Source organism: Podarcis pityusensis (assembly GCF_964106645.2).
Source record: "Podarcis pityusensis genome assembly, chromosome: 7".
NCBI lineage: Eukaryota > Metazoa > Chordata > Lepidosauria > Squamata > Lacertidae > Podarcis > Podarcis pityusensis.
This window is the reverse complement of record NC_138031.1, coordinates 2,612,813-2,626,442: the sequence shown is the minus strand read 5'-3', so window position 1 is coordinate 2,626,442 and position 13,630 is coordinate 2,612,813. Positions and strand designations below refer to the sequence as shown.

The 13,630-nt window shown below is 47.5% G+C and overlaps 1 pseudogene across 1 annotated transcript; it reads right to left on the bottom strand.

Moving 5' to 3' along the window:
* Positions 1 to 11,145: 11,145 nt before the first annotated feature.
* Positions 11,146 to 11,643, bottom strand: LOC308481130 (protein transport protein Sec61 subunit beta pseudogene; annotated as a pseudogene). Its single transcript has one exon. The product of its transcript is annotated as a protein transport protein Sec61 subunit beta pseudogene (transcript).
* Positions 11,644 to 13,630: the final 1,987 nt, after the last annotated feature.

Genomic DNA, 13,630 nt, shown 5'->3' with positions numbered 1-13,630 from the left:
CTAGAACAATAGGATCCAGAATGCAGCAGTCTGATTGGTCCTAGAACAATAGGATCCAGAATGCAGCAGTCTGATTGGTCCTAGAACAATAGGATCCAGAATGCAGCAGTCTGATTGGTCCTAGAACAATAGGATCCAGAATGCAGCAGTCTGATTGGTCCTAGAACAATAGGATTCAGAATGCAGCACTCTGATTGGTCCTAGAACAATAGGATCCAGAATGCAGCAGTCTGATTGGTCCACAGGAGCCACCCAATCCAGCTCCAGGTGGAAGTGAATCCGCAACCTGATTGGCCTACAGGAGAATCCGGGAATTAGCCAGTCATGTGGGGCCCATTGTGTAAATAATGTATATAAAGCAGACATTCTGGGGGAACTTCCATTCCTCCTCACCACTATGAGCTGAATAAAGAGCATGAAATCCATTCTTGACTCCGAGTATATTTCACCATCTTTCCCTGAGCATCAATGAGCTAGAGGGATAAGGGTAAAGGTAAAGGTAAAGGACCCCTGGACGGTTAAGTCCAGTCAAAGGCGACTATGGGGTTGTGGCGCTCATCTCGCTTTCAGGCCGAGGGAGCCGGCGTTCGTTTGCAGCTTTCTGGGTCGTGTGGCCAGAAGACCAAACCGCTTGTGGCGCAATGGGACACTGTGACGAGTGCCAGAGCGCTCAGAAATGCCTTTACCTTCCCACCACAGCAGTACCTATTTATCTCCTTGCTTGGCTGGTGACACATATCCGCCCCACTGACAAAGCGCCAAGGTAGCAAGCGATTTAGGCAGCTGTGTGAGGAGAGGGTGGCTGGCACCCATTTCTTTATTTAACTTGTCAATGGATCAGCTATAACTGTGCAGCTTTGGACTGCCATACCTATAAAAACCTAAAAGATCCCCTAAAAGATTGGATTATTGCGATGCACACTATGTGGGATTTGACCTGGAAACTGCAGTCGGTACAGAATGCCTGCCCTCTAATATTTTTCTGATGAAAATAGGAATGTCCTATTAGATCATTAATAATAATAATAATAATAATAATAATAATAATAATACTTTGGCCATCTGACTGAGTTGCCCCAGCCACTCTGTGCAGCTTCCAACATAGATAAAAACATAATTAAACATTAAAAAACTTCCCTATATGAGCTGCCTTCAGATGTCTTCTAAAGATTATATACAGTAGTTACCTCCTTGGTTTGGGGGTCGCATAATTCCATGCAATAGTCAGCATGGATTTCTGAAAAATAAGTCATGTCAGACTAACCTGATCTCGTTTTTTGACAGAATTACAAGCCTGGTAGATGAAGGGAATGCAGTGGATGTAGCCTACCTTGATTTCAGCAAGGCATTCGAAAAGGTGATATTCTTGTAAAGAAGCTGGTAAAATGCGGTCTTGACTATGCTACCACTCAGTGGATTTGTAACTGGCTGACTGACCGAACCCAAAGGGTGCTCATCAATGGTTCCTCTTCATCCTGGAGAAGAGTGACTAGTGGGGTGCCACAGGGTTCTGTCTTGGGCCCGGTCTTATTCAACATCTTTATCAACGACTTGGATGATGGACTCAAGGGCATCCTGATCAAATTTGCAGATGACACCATGTAAAGTATTGCACTTGGGCAAAAAAACTGAGAGGCACAAATACAAGATGGGGGACACCTGGCTTGAGAGCAGTACATGTGAAAAGGATCTAGGAGTCTTGGTTGACCACAAACTTGACATGAGCCAACAGTGTGACGCGGCAGCTAAAAAAGCCAATGCAATTCTGGGCTGCATCAATAGGAGTATAGCATCTAGATCAAGGGAAGTAATAGTGCCACTGTATTCTGCTCTGGTCAGACCTCACCTGGAGTACTGTGTCCAGTTCTGGGCACCACAGTTCAAGAAGGACACTGACAAACTGGAACGTGTGCAGAGGAGGGCAACCAAAATGGTCAAAGGCCTGGAAACGATGCCTTATGAGGAACGGCTAAGGGAGCTGGGCATGTTAACCTGGAGAAGAGGAGGATAAGGGGTGATATGATAGCCATGTTCAAATATATAAAAGGATGTCACATAGAGGAGGGAGAAAGGTTGTTTTCTGCTGCTCCAGAGAAGCGGACACGGAGCAATGGATCCAAACTACGAGAAAGAAGATTCCACCTAAACATTAGGAAGAACTTCCTGACAGTAAGAGCTGTTCGACAGTGGAATTTGCTGCCAAGGAGTGTGGTGGAGTCTCCTTCTTTGGAGGTCTTTAAGCAGAGGCTTGACAACCATATGTCAGGAGTGCTCTGATGGTGTTTCCTGCTTGGCAGGGGGTTGGACTCGATGGCCCTTGTGGTCTATTCCAACTCTATGATTCTATGATTCTATGAATTCCATACCCTCCAACATTTGTCCAATGAAAACAGGGATGTCCTAAGGAAAAGCAGGACATTCCGGGATTAAATTAGAAACCGGGACGGCTTCTGTAAATCTGCGACTGTTCCTGGAAAATTGGGACATTTGGAGGGTTTGCAGAATGCTGTACTACGGTTGCTGACAGAACTGAGACCCTGCTAGCAGATAACCCCTCTGCTCAGAGAACTAACAGACAATTTGTTACTGGGCCAAGGTCAAGATGTTACCATTGGTATATTATTATTATTATTATTATTATTATTATTATTGAATTTTGTATACCACCCTATACCCGCAGGTCTCATAACAGTTCACAGGATGAAATCACAATATAAAAAGACAAAAGACATAATCAAAATAAAAACAAGAACAACCCAATAGCTTCCCCCCCTTTATATAAAGCCCTTAACTGCTCAGAATCTGTTTATCTGTGGGATCACCTTATCCCAGAGCTGCCCACTTGGTGCTTTGATCTGTGGAACTCACCGCTGTGACAGGTGATATGTAAAACTTGCTCCGTAATCATAGATAATTGGTCTTTCAGTGTGGCTGCACCTAAAACATTTTTGGTTAGACAAACCTACCCCAAAACAGATAGGGTACGTTGGTGCGTCTTAATCTCTTTAAACATTTTGAATTCGTTAACTGTTCTTTAATGATAATTTTAATGTTTCTCATAAACTGCTTAGCGGCTTGGTTATAATCAAGTGATATATAAATAACTAAGTAAACTAAAATGAATCCCTGGTTTTTTTTCCTTTACCTTGTTCCCTTCTCTTGGACTGAAGACCTTCAGTGGACAGGGGACTGTCAATACTGCAAATAAATAAATAAATTTCCCCTTCCTTGGGAAAGGGTGACCATATTGTGGCTCCTTTTTGAATGCAACCTGATCCGGGTTGGTTTCATTCCCAGCCAGGTTCAAATTTCTTGCATCCGAGGAGGAGGGAAGTCAAAGGATGGGGTGGGGTGTCAATTTACCCAGGAAAAGGCCTGCCATTATCATCACCATCATTAACGCTTGAAATTGTGAAAAGGGGGGGGGGGGGAGAGAGGGAGATAAAGGTATATAATATCACTATAAAAATTGACAATTACAATTTCATATATACTTATCTATAAATATTTGTTGTTTAGTCATGTCCGCCTCTTCGTGACCCCCTGGACCAGAGCACCCCAGGCCCTCCTGTCTTCCACTGCCTCCCGCAGTTTGGTCAAACTCATGTTGGTTGCTTTGAGAACACTGTCCCACCATCTCGCCCTCTGTCGTCCCCTTCTCCTTGTGTCCTCCATCTTTCCCAACATCAGGGCCTTTTCCAGGGACTCTTCTCTTCTCATGAGGTGGCCAAAGTACTGGAGCCTCAAAGGACCTGTTGATGGCATTTTACCACTGTACTGTTGCGAGTGTATTAACTTATGCTCTGTGTGTGTGGTTTGGGAGCTGCACGGTCAGGGGAAAAACAATGCTGTCCAGGGTTGTAAAGACTGCAGAGAGAATAATTGGGTGCACTCTCCCTACCTTGGATCAAATCTAGGTGTCACAAGAAAGCTGCAGAGATAGCGCAGGATAGTGCGCACCCTGGAAATGATCTCTTTCAGCTTCTGCCTTCTGGAAGAAGGTCCAGGGTTATAAAACCTAGGACTAGCCGTCTGAGAAACAGTTTCTACCCAATGCGATTTTGGTTTTAAACACGGTGTAAGGTAGTCTCTGTGGGAGTATATTGTATTTAATTATGGGGTGTCAGAGTTTTTAGGGGGCTAACCAGGTTGGGATAACTGGGACAGCAGGCTTGTTGGTTTTGAATGTCTTATGTAGATTTTTTTTCCCTTTCCAATTTCGTTGTTCTGTATGGGACAATGACAATAAAGATTATCGTATCGTATCAATGAATAAACAGATGAATGGGCTGGCAGCCTGCATCTCAGCCATACAGAATCACAGAACTGTTGGAAAGGGTTCCAGTGGGTCATCTAGACCAACCCCCCCTGCAAAGCAGAAATCACAGAGTGGCTCCCTCCTTCCCTCCTTCCTTCCCTCCCTCCCGGCAACTGCTAAGCGTTTTCCTCCTTAGGCACCTCTCTCTTCCAAGCCTATTTAAGTGTATTAAATAGCTGTGGGGGACCTGCCATCTTTCTCAAATCCATCTTCCTCCAAATCGCTGCATTACAACCCAGCAGGATTTTCTCCGTGGCAATTTGTCACAACCGGACAAAGCTTCTCGGAGTTTGGCAGGGAAGCGCGTCTCCGTGGGGCCTGATGCCAGCCAAGCAATTACCTTTGCGGGCTCAGAGAGCTCCCACCTTGGAGCAGTTCCTACTCACGTCCACATGACACAGGCCGGCTGGCTACGCTTTAAACAACAATCAAGGTTTTCCCCCCGATAGCTGAAGTGCCATCATGAAACCAGCACAAACTGGTTCATCTTGGATGATGCTGGCCCATTTCCGGTTCAAGAGAGATGTCAGCGCTATCCCAAAGGCCGGCCAAATCAGATCAAGCACTCGGTACCAAAATCTACTCAAATCTTGCTGCTCCCAAGGACCCACTTCTGTGGGTAAAGGTAAAGGGTAAAGGGACCCCTGACCATTAAGTCCAGTTGTGGCCGACTCTGGAGTTGCAGCGCTCATCTCGCTTTATTGGCCGAGGGAGCCGGCGTACAGCTTCCGGGTCTTGTGGCCAGCATGACTAAGCCGCTTCTGGCGAACCAGAGCAGCGCACGGAAAAACCGTTTACCTTCCCGCCAGAGTGGTACCTATTTATCTACTTGCACTTTGACATGCTTTTGAACTGCTAGGTTGGCAGGAGCACGGACCGAGCAACAGGAGCTCACCCCATTGTGGGGATTCAAACCGCCGACCTTCTGATCAGCAAGCCCTAGGCTCTGTGGTTTAAGCCACAGCTCCACCTGCGTCCCTACTTCTGTGGGTAGGAAGCCACAAAAGCGACTTTCTCATTTCGCTCCCTTCCCTTCCTTGGGCTGCGTCTCAACTCAGCCATGCCTTGCTCTAATTCTCCCTGCCCAGTGCCTGAGTCCTGTCCAGGCATCCGAGAAGATTTGAGAGGCAGGCAAGGGGGGAAAGAGAGAGAGAGAAACCCAGCAACAACAAACACCGAACTCCCAACCTATATAATCAGGCAGGATGTTGCCCTCCAAGCCAGAGAGGGGCCAGGAGAGAGGAGGCGGACGGTCAGCTCTGGGAGGCGAGAGGAGTCAATTTCACATGGCTTGAAGTGCTGTTCCAGCTGATTAGGGATTTGATGAGGGAAGGGGGCTGGTTTTGGTGGCTCGAGTGACAAGAAGCCTTATGGTCATTTAAAGGGAGCCGGCGGATCTGGAGTGGCCGAGGCAGATAGGGAGCCGGAGAGCAGCAGGGCAAATTGGCACGCCACCCGGTCTCTCTGACCTCTGACCTCCTTCACCTGCGGGTCAGAGCTACCTGCAGGGAAACGGGAAGCAGCGGCGATGATGGCACAAGTAGCACAGCTGAGCTTGCAACTGTGCAGGATAAACTCAAGACGGTCCAACCCAGGGAGGGAGGAGAGGGCTAGGAAGGGATATTGCAATTGGAAGCAGCAGCGATCCTGCACACCAGGCGCTGGAAAGCATAGGAGGAAGGGAAAGTGATCTTGTGATCCAATATATGAGTGGATAACTCTGGAACTGGGGACGCGGGTGGCGCTGTGGGTTAAACCACAGAGCCTAGGACTTGCCAATCAGAAGGTCAGCGGTTCGAATCCCCACGACGGGGTGAGCTCCCGTCGCTCGGTCCCTGCTCCTGCCCACCTAGCAGTTTGAAAGCACGTCGAAGTGCAAGTAGATAAATAGGTACCGCTCCGGCGGAAAGGTAAACGGCGTTTCCTTGCGCTGCTCTGGTTCGCCAGAAGTGGCTTAGTCATGCTGGCCACATGTCCCGGAAGCTGTACGCTGGCTCCCTCGGCCAATAAAGCAAGATGAGCGCCGCAAGCCCAGAGTCGTCCACAACTGGACCTAATGGTCAGGGGTTTCTTTACCTTTACCTTTTAACTCTGAAACTGCTCCCTTGAGGAATAGCCCCATTGATTCTGAGTGACCAGTTTCAGTCTGGCTGGCAGACAGCAGTCTTAAACACTCTTCAGAAACTGGGCCTTGCTCCCCAAACCCCATAATTATGGGCCTGGACCAAGCTAGATCTGTGGTTAGGCAAAGAATCATGGACATAGAGAGACAACAGGACTGTACAAGAATCCCCGATTACAGGAGATACGTAGCCACTCCAGCAACCTATTTCTATTTCCTCACATCCAGAAACGCAAGAAGGGCTCTTACTCTTGCTAGAAGCTCAGCCTTGCCCTCACCAGTTCTGGAAGGCTCTTGTAGAAGAGTCCCGTACGCACAGAGACTTTGCGCCTGTCCATTAGGGGAAATAGGAAGCTCCGAACATATATTTTTTAGATGTCCTTTTTATGTTGAGATTTGTAGAGACACCATTGATCCTTTGCTGAAGAGGCTCGCCGATCTTTCAGACAAGTCTAAACTTCATTCTCTCCTCTTAGGCAAAGATCACAAGACGACCTGGCTGGTAGCCAGATTCTGCGCCCAGATTTGTGGGCACAGATCATCCTCTAGAATAAAATAGCTTACTGGGGAAATGATGAAGTCGCCCTTTGGGGTGCCTCAGGGTCAATTTTTATGGTAGCCCAAATCTCAGTTGTACGGGTGTATGTATATAATCTCAATTTTAACTCACGAGCTACTGCTGCAATCTGCTCTGATTGTATATTTTATCTTTATGAACGCTGTTTTTATTGTGTTATGTGAGCTGGTCTTTGACCGTAATAAATTATCTATCTATCTGATCTTGTGATCTGGTCTTGCTTGCTGGCTTCCCAATAGAGGCATCTGGTTGGCCATTGTCAGAACAGGCTGTGAAGAATAAACCGTATTGGCCTGAATATAAGCCGCACTCCCCCCCCCCAAAAAAAATTATGACCATGAAAAGTTAAAGTGCGGCTTGCATTTGCAACCTTACGATATTGCTGCTGAAACTGCTGCCCTAGCGGCCCAGCCTTGCCTTCCAAGGCCAGAATGGAGAGCACCCACCCCTCCCAGAATGCCACTATGAAGGCCGTTGGTAGTGCAGGACATCGCCCTCCATCCTGACTGCGGCCCCCAAGCCTCCCCTGAACCGCCGGAAAGAAGGGGAACAGGGGCAACAGCAGAAAATGCCCATTTTGGGGTCACCAACCTATGGTTTTCTGTAGGGTGTAGTGCTTTGAGTAGTATTTCACTGGATGATCTAAGGCAGGTTGTGAAACCTTTGGACCTCCAGCTGTTGATGAGGGTGACCAAGATCAGAGGAGGGTGACCAAGTTGACCAAAGGTCTGGAAACCAAGCGGTACGAGGAACAGTTTGTGATGGCCTGGGACTCGGGCTCAGACTCAGAACCAGAGGAGACTCAGTCTGCACCGGATCCTTTCCCTCAGGCGGCATCTGGACCATGGCTGGGGCCTGATCCTGAAGAGTCCCAGTCTGCACAGGTTCCCCTGCAACAAACACCAGCTGGGCCGAGTCAGGGGCCTGCCCTGGCTCCCAGTGCGGGGATTCCCTCGTTGCCTCCAGCTGGGCCATCACTTACAGCTGCTCCACTACCAGTTGGGTCAGAAGAGGTTGAGGCGGCCTCTGGGTCTAGTAACCCACCGACGTCTCCCGAGCTGCAGAGACTGAGGTCTGAGAGAAGGAGAGACCCGAGTACTCGCAGGAGGAGTGCTCGCCTTTGGGCGAAACAGGGAGGTGAGTCGTCCAGGGGATCAGGACCGGCTGTTACCCCGACAGAGATAAAAGGCTGTCGGACCCCGCCCCAGGTTGCAGGAGCAACATTGCTGTATGCTAGATCCTGCCTGAGATCCTGTACCTGTTCTTGCCTGGTTTCTTGCCTTGTCCCTGTCGGACTGACTCCCTGCAGAACCTTCAGATTCTGGACCAGTTCTGGACCGTGGTTCTCAGGTTACCCCCAGGCCCAGCACGCAGTTGTTCATTCCCCCAAACAACCAGGGAAAGAAAGGTGGGTGCAAGGCTGTAAGGGAACTTGTAACAACAACAACAAAAGCAGTGGGTCCTGCAAAACTTTCTGGTTGCAAGGCTGGAAGAATAAGCACCCACCTCCCAGAGGTCACTGCCCTTTCTGCACTTGAATGCGTGGCTTATAATCATCCATCTCATTCAGCCACCTATTTGGACATATGATCTGCTTAAATTAATTTGTACTTTTAAGTTTGGATTGATGGAATATTCTTATCATTAACGTCACCATAAGAACATACGAACGTAAGGAGAGCGTGATGGATCAGGCCTGGGGCCAACCAGATATTCCCAATGAGAACCCGGAAGCAGGATTTGAGCACAGGAGTGTTAAGTATACAGTGGTACCTCTGGTTGCAAACAGGATCCGTTCTGGAGCCCTGTTTGTAACCTGAGCAGAACGCAACCCGTGTCTGTGCGTCTGCACGTGCGCGGGTCATGATTCACTGCTTCTGCGCATGCACGTGATGTCATTTTGAGCGTATGCGCAAGTGGCAAAACCCGTAAGTAACCCTTTCTGATACTTCCAGGTCGCTGCAGGACGCAACCTGAAAAGATTTAACCCGAAGTGTCTTTAACCCGAGGTATGACTGTAATTGTTTAATTGTACATGGAAGTGGAAAATAACTCTGTATATGTATGGCTAAAAGCATAGCATGAGCTAAACAAAAGCTCTCAGGGAGCCTAACAGTTAATGATTAAGTGAGAATGTATCTCTGCTACTGTAGATCTCACAAGGTGTTTAACTTAGATCACCTGACGTATTCAATTACATAGAATCATAGAATCCTAGAGTTGGAAGAGACCACAAGGGCCATCGAGTCCAACCCCCTGCCAAGCAGGAAACACCATCAGAGCACTCCTGACATATGGTTGTCAAGCCTCTGCTTAAAGACCTCCAAAGAAGGAGACTCCACCACACTCCTTGGCAGCAAATTCCACTGTCAAACAGCTCTTACTGTCAGGAAGTTCTTCCTAATGTTTAGGTGGAATCTTCTTTCTTGTAGTTTGGATCCATTGCTCCGTGTCCGCTTCTCTGGAGCAGCAGAAAACAACCTTTCTCCCTCCTCTATGTGACATCCTTTAATATATTTGAACATGGCTATCATATCACCCCTTAACCTCCTCTTCTCCAGGCTAAACATGCCCAGCTCCCTTAGCCGTTCCTCATGAGGCATCGTTTCCAGGCCTTTGACCATTTTGGTTGCCCTCCTCTGGACACGTTCCAGTTTGTCAGTGTCCTTCTTGAACTGTGGTGCCCAGAACTGGACACAGTACTCCAGGTGAGTACTACACAGTACTACAGTACTACAGGTTTCCCTTTTGGGTGTTGTTATGTACTGAGTTGAATAGGATCCAAAGTGCAGCAGTCTGATTGGTCCTAGAACAATAGGATCCAAATTGCAGCAGTCTGATTGGTCCTAGAACAATAGGATTCAGAATGCAGCAGTCTGATTGGTCCTAGAACAATGCAGCAGTATGATTGGTTGGCAGGAACCACCCAATCATGCTCCAGATATAAGTGAATCCACAACCTGATTGGCTTACAGTAGAATTCCAGAATTAGCCAATCACGTGCAGCCCATTGTGTAAATAATGTATATAAAGCAGATACTTTGAGGGGACTTTCATTCATTCCTCCTCACCACTATGAGCTGAATAAAGAGCATGAAATCACTTTGCGACTCTGAATATATTTCAGGTGTGTTGGTTAGTTCTTTGTTCCAAGGAGTAAGGATGTGAAAATGATTCTCTCTCCAGGAAAACAGCCTCAGGCTGGAATGTAGGCTATTTGGAGAAGCAGAGCCTTGATTTCAGCTCTGGATTTCCTATTTCTAAGATGTTCTATCTGCGCTGGGATCAAGGACATGATATTATGCAACTATCTGGATGTAACTCTATTTGTTTTATGTTTGTTTTGAAGCAAGTTCTGTTAAGTAAAGCTTCTGAACCATATTTTTGATTGGGGGGCAATTTTTATGTCAAGAAGAGTCAATTTCTTGTTCATCCGCATTGCTCCAAAATGCACAGTATTAATAACCGCAAGAAAGAGACCTCTCCCCTCCTTTGGTTTCCAAAAACTCCTATTCAGAAACATTGCTGCCTCTGTGGAAGCATAGCATAGCAGAGGGCTTTCTCGGTGGTGGCACCCGCCCCATGGTTTGCCCTCCCACCAGATGCCAAGGAAATAAACAACTATCTGACATTTAGAAGGCTTTGCTTTTATGTAGACAAATTTTAATGAAATAATTTGCACTTTAAAGTATACACAGGAAATAGCAATAAACTTTGACAGAAAAGAATCAAAAACCCTTCTTAGAGAAAGTTTAAGAGTCCATTCAACAGCAAATGGGACGAGGGTGATGCTGTGGGTTAAACCACAGAGCCTAGGACTTGCCGATAAGAAGGTCGGCGGTTCGAATCCCCACGACGGGGTGAGCTCCCATTGCTCGGTCCCTGCTCCTGCCAACCTAGCAGTTCGAAAGCACGTCAAAGTGCAAGTAGCTAAATAGGTACCGCTCCGGCGGGAAGGTAAATGGCGTTTCCATGCGCTGCTCTAGTTCACCAGAAGCGGCTTAGTCATGCTGGCCACATGACCTGGAAGCTATAGGCCAGCTCCCGCGGCCAATAAAGCGAGATGAGCGCCACAACCCCAGAGTCGGCCACGACTGGACCTAATGGTCAGGGGTCCCTTTACCTTACAACAGAAAAACCAGTTAAGGAAAAAATCAAGAGTTTTATGTAGAGAAACAGCTCAAATGACTTTACTCCAAGCAAACTCTGAAAGCGACCATACTTTTGGTCCAAATCGTAGTTTTCAAGTTGGCAGGTGGGATATAGTGAAGTCTATGACCGAGTGTACTTGCCCCAGATGTGCAACATGAATACAGATGCAATAAAGAGGAGACTCACAACAAGAACTGGAACAGGACCAGCTTTGAGGCCAGGGGAATCCTCTGTATAAAATCTCCACATCCCTCCAGTGCCTGCAGAAACTGTATGGCCTGCACTCCTTGTTCCACAGCTAGCACTTTTCCTCTGCCTGACGGTGGGTCCTGGGGCCCACGAGGCGACGGCTTTGCTGGGTGAGCGGCCGGAGGCGCCCACGTTGGTCGTGCTGGGATTGGGGCCAGGCATGGAAAAGATCAGCTCCGTCGGCTTCTCACAAACTCCCTCAGCTGGCAAGTGTCGCCTCTGTTGTCGTGGCGGCTTCCCCCTGATCCCCCGCAGGCGACCACTTTTAGAAGACATCTGAAGGCAGCCCTGTTTAGGGAAATTTTTAATGCTGGATGTTTTATTATGTTCTTACTATTCTGTTGTAAGCTGCCCAAAGTGGCTAGGGAGGCCCGGCCAGATGGGTGGGGTACAAGTAACAAATTATTATTATTATTATTATTATTATTATGGCTAGTAGCTACCAAGAGACCTTTCTCCTCCATGACTATGTAATAATAAAATTTAAGGTCTTATAGATATAATAAATGTTCATAAATGCTCCAACCAAGCACATACATAGATCAGCACAGGAAGACCGACCTGAAACTGACTCCCAAACTGACCAAATGTTTTCTCTGCAAGGAGGGAGGGGGTGAGGGAACCTTCCCATTGTCTCAGGAATTGGGAAATCACCATTTCAAAGGAATGGCCAGACTACCAGGAAAGGCAATCAGATAAGGCATTATCAGATAACCTGGCAAACAGGGAAAAAAACAACATTCAAATTTCTGTTCTAGACCACCTTTTCTGTGATGTAGGTATGATGTTTGTGGGGGGTGGTCTTGGGTTACACCCCTTCTGTGATGTATGTCTGATGTATGGAGGGGTGGTCTGGAGCTCCAGGGCAGGGAATTTAAAATGTCTATATAAGGCCTTGCACGCTATTGTTCTGGGTTCCTCCTCCTTCTCCTGCGTGTGAGGGGAGCACCCTGTTGCAACAGATCAATAAAGATCAAGCTTACGAGCTGCTTTGCTTCTCAATATTCTCTGGTTGGCCTCTGTTATTTTCTCCTATCAATAGGGAACCCATGTAAGGACCCTATACGGGCTCTTGGATACCCCACAAGGGGAAAAGGGCAGATTTTGTTTACAACAACTAGATGATCGTCAGGGTCCCTTCCAACTCTACAATGTGAAGATTCGATAATTTGATGACCCTGCAATATAGGAAACCTGCATGGCTGGAGTGTTAGGCTATTGATGTTCCTTTTGCAGTTGCAACACAGTCCCGGGCCGTGAAAAAGCCACGATGGAGGATCAGCAGGGAGAGCGCGAAGAGGCCGCCCTCCTGACGACAACTTTATGACGGGTCCAGATATAGCCCGCTCTGGAATCTTGCTTAACCAACACAGAAAATCCCCGCGCAGCCTGCTCACTCCCCAACAGCTCTGAAAACTCCTCTGGATGGAACTAATGTGAGCACTTGGCAGAATCTGTGTGGCTAATGGGCTGTGGACGGCATGGGTAGTTAACTGTTCGAAAACTGCCTGGTGGTACCAATTGCATTATTATTATATCAGGAGGGAGATTAAGGCTCCAATTAAAGAGAGACAGGGGAATTCGTGCAGTGGCTGCCCAGGCTGCCCGTATTTCAAGGCAGCCATTTGAGAGTTCGCTGGTGGGGAAAGTGGGGTGGGACAGAGACAGCACCCGGACCCTCACCAAAAAAACTCTTCTGGCCCCAGTGGATGACCCAGCTACCGAGACCTATTTCCTTGAGAGTCTAATTAAGGAGGTAGTGACTCAAAAACAGGCATTTTCTGCCATTGCAGCGGCCCTGTGGGATGCGTCGCCCATCAGTCGCCTCAGACATCTTGTAAAGGCGTCACTTTTGGCCCCGGATCTCCCTGACCCTTAAGAAATGGAGCCTGTTATTACTGGATTTCTGTACTGATGGTGCTGTTTTATTGTTTAACATTGTACTGCCATGGGTTTTCGAATATCTGGCAGCTTAGAAATCCTTTTAAATTGATATAAATTCCTAAACAATAGACTAAACTTGTTTTTATTATTGCTTGTTAGCCACCCTGAGCCCGGCCTTGGCTGGGGAGGGCGGGGTATAAATACAAATTATTATTATTATTATTATTATTATTATTAAACAGCCTAAACATTTCTGTGGAAATGGGGGCCCAATGGGGATCCCCCTGTCCCTGGATGTTTCTCAGAACAGGTCCAGGGATTGTGAATC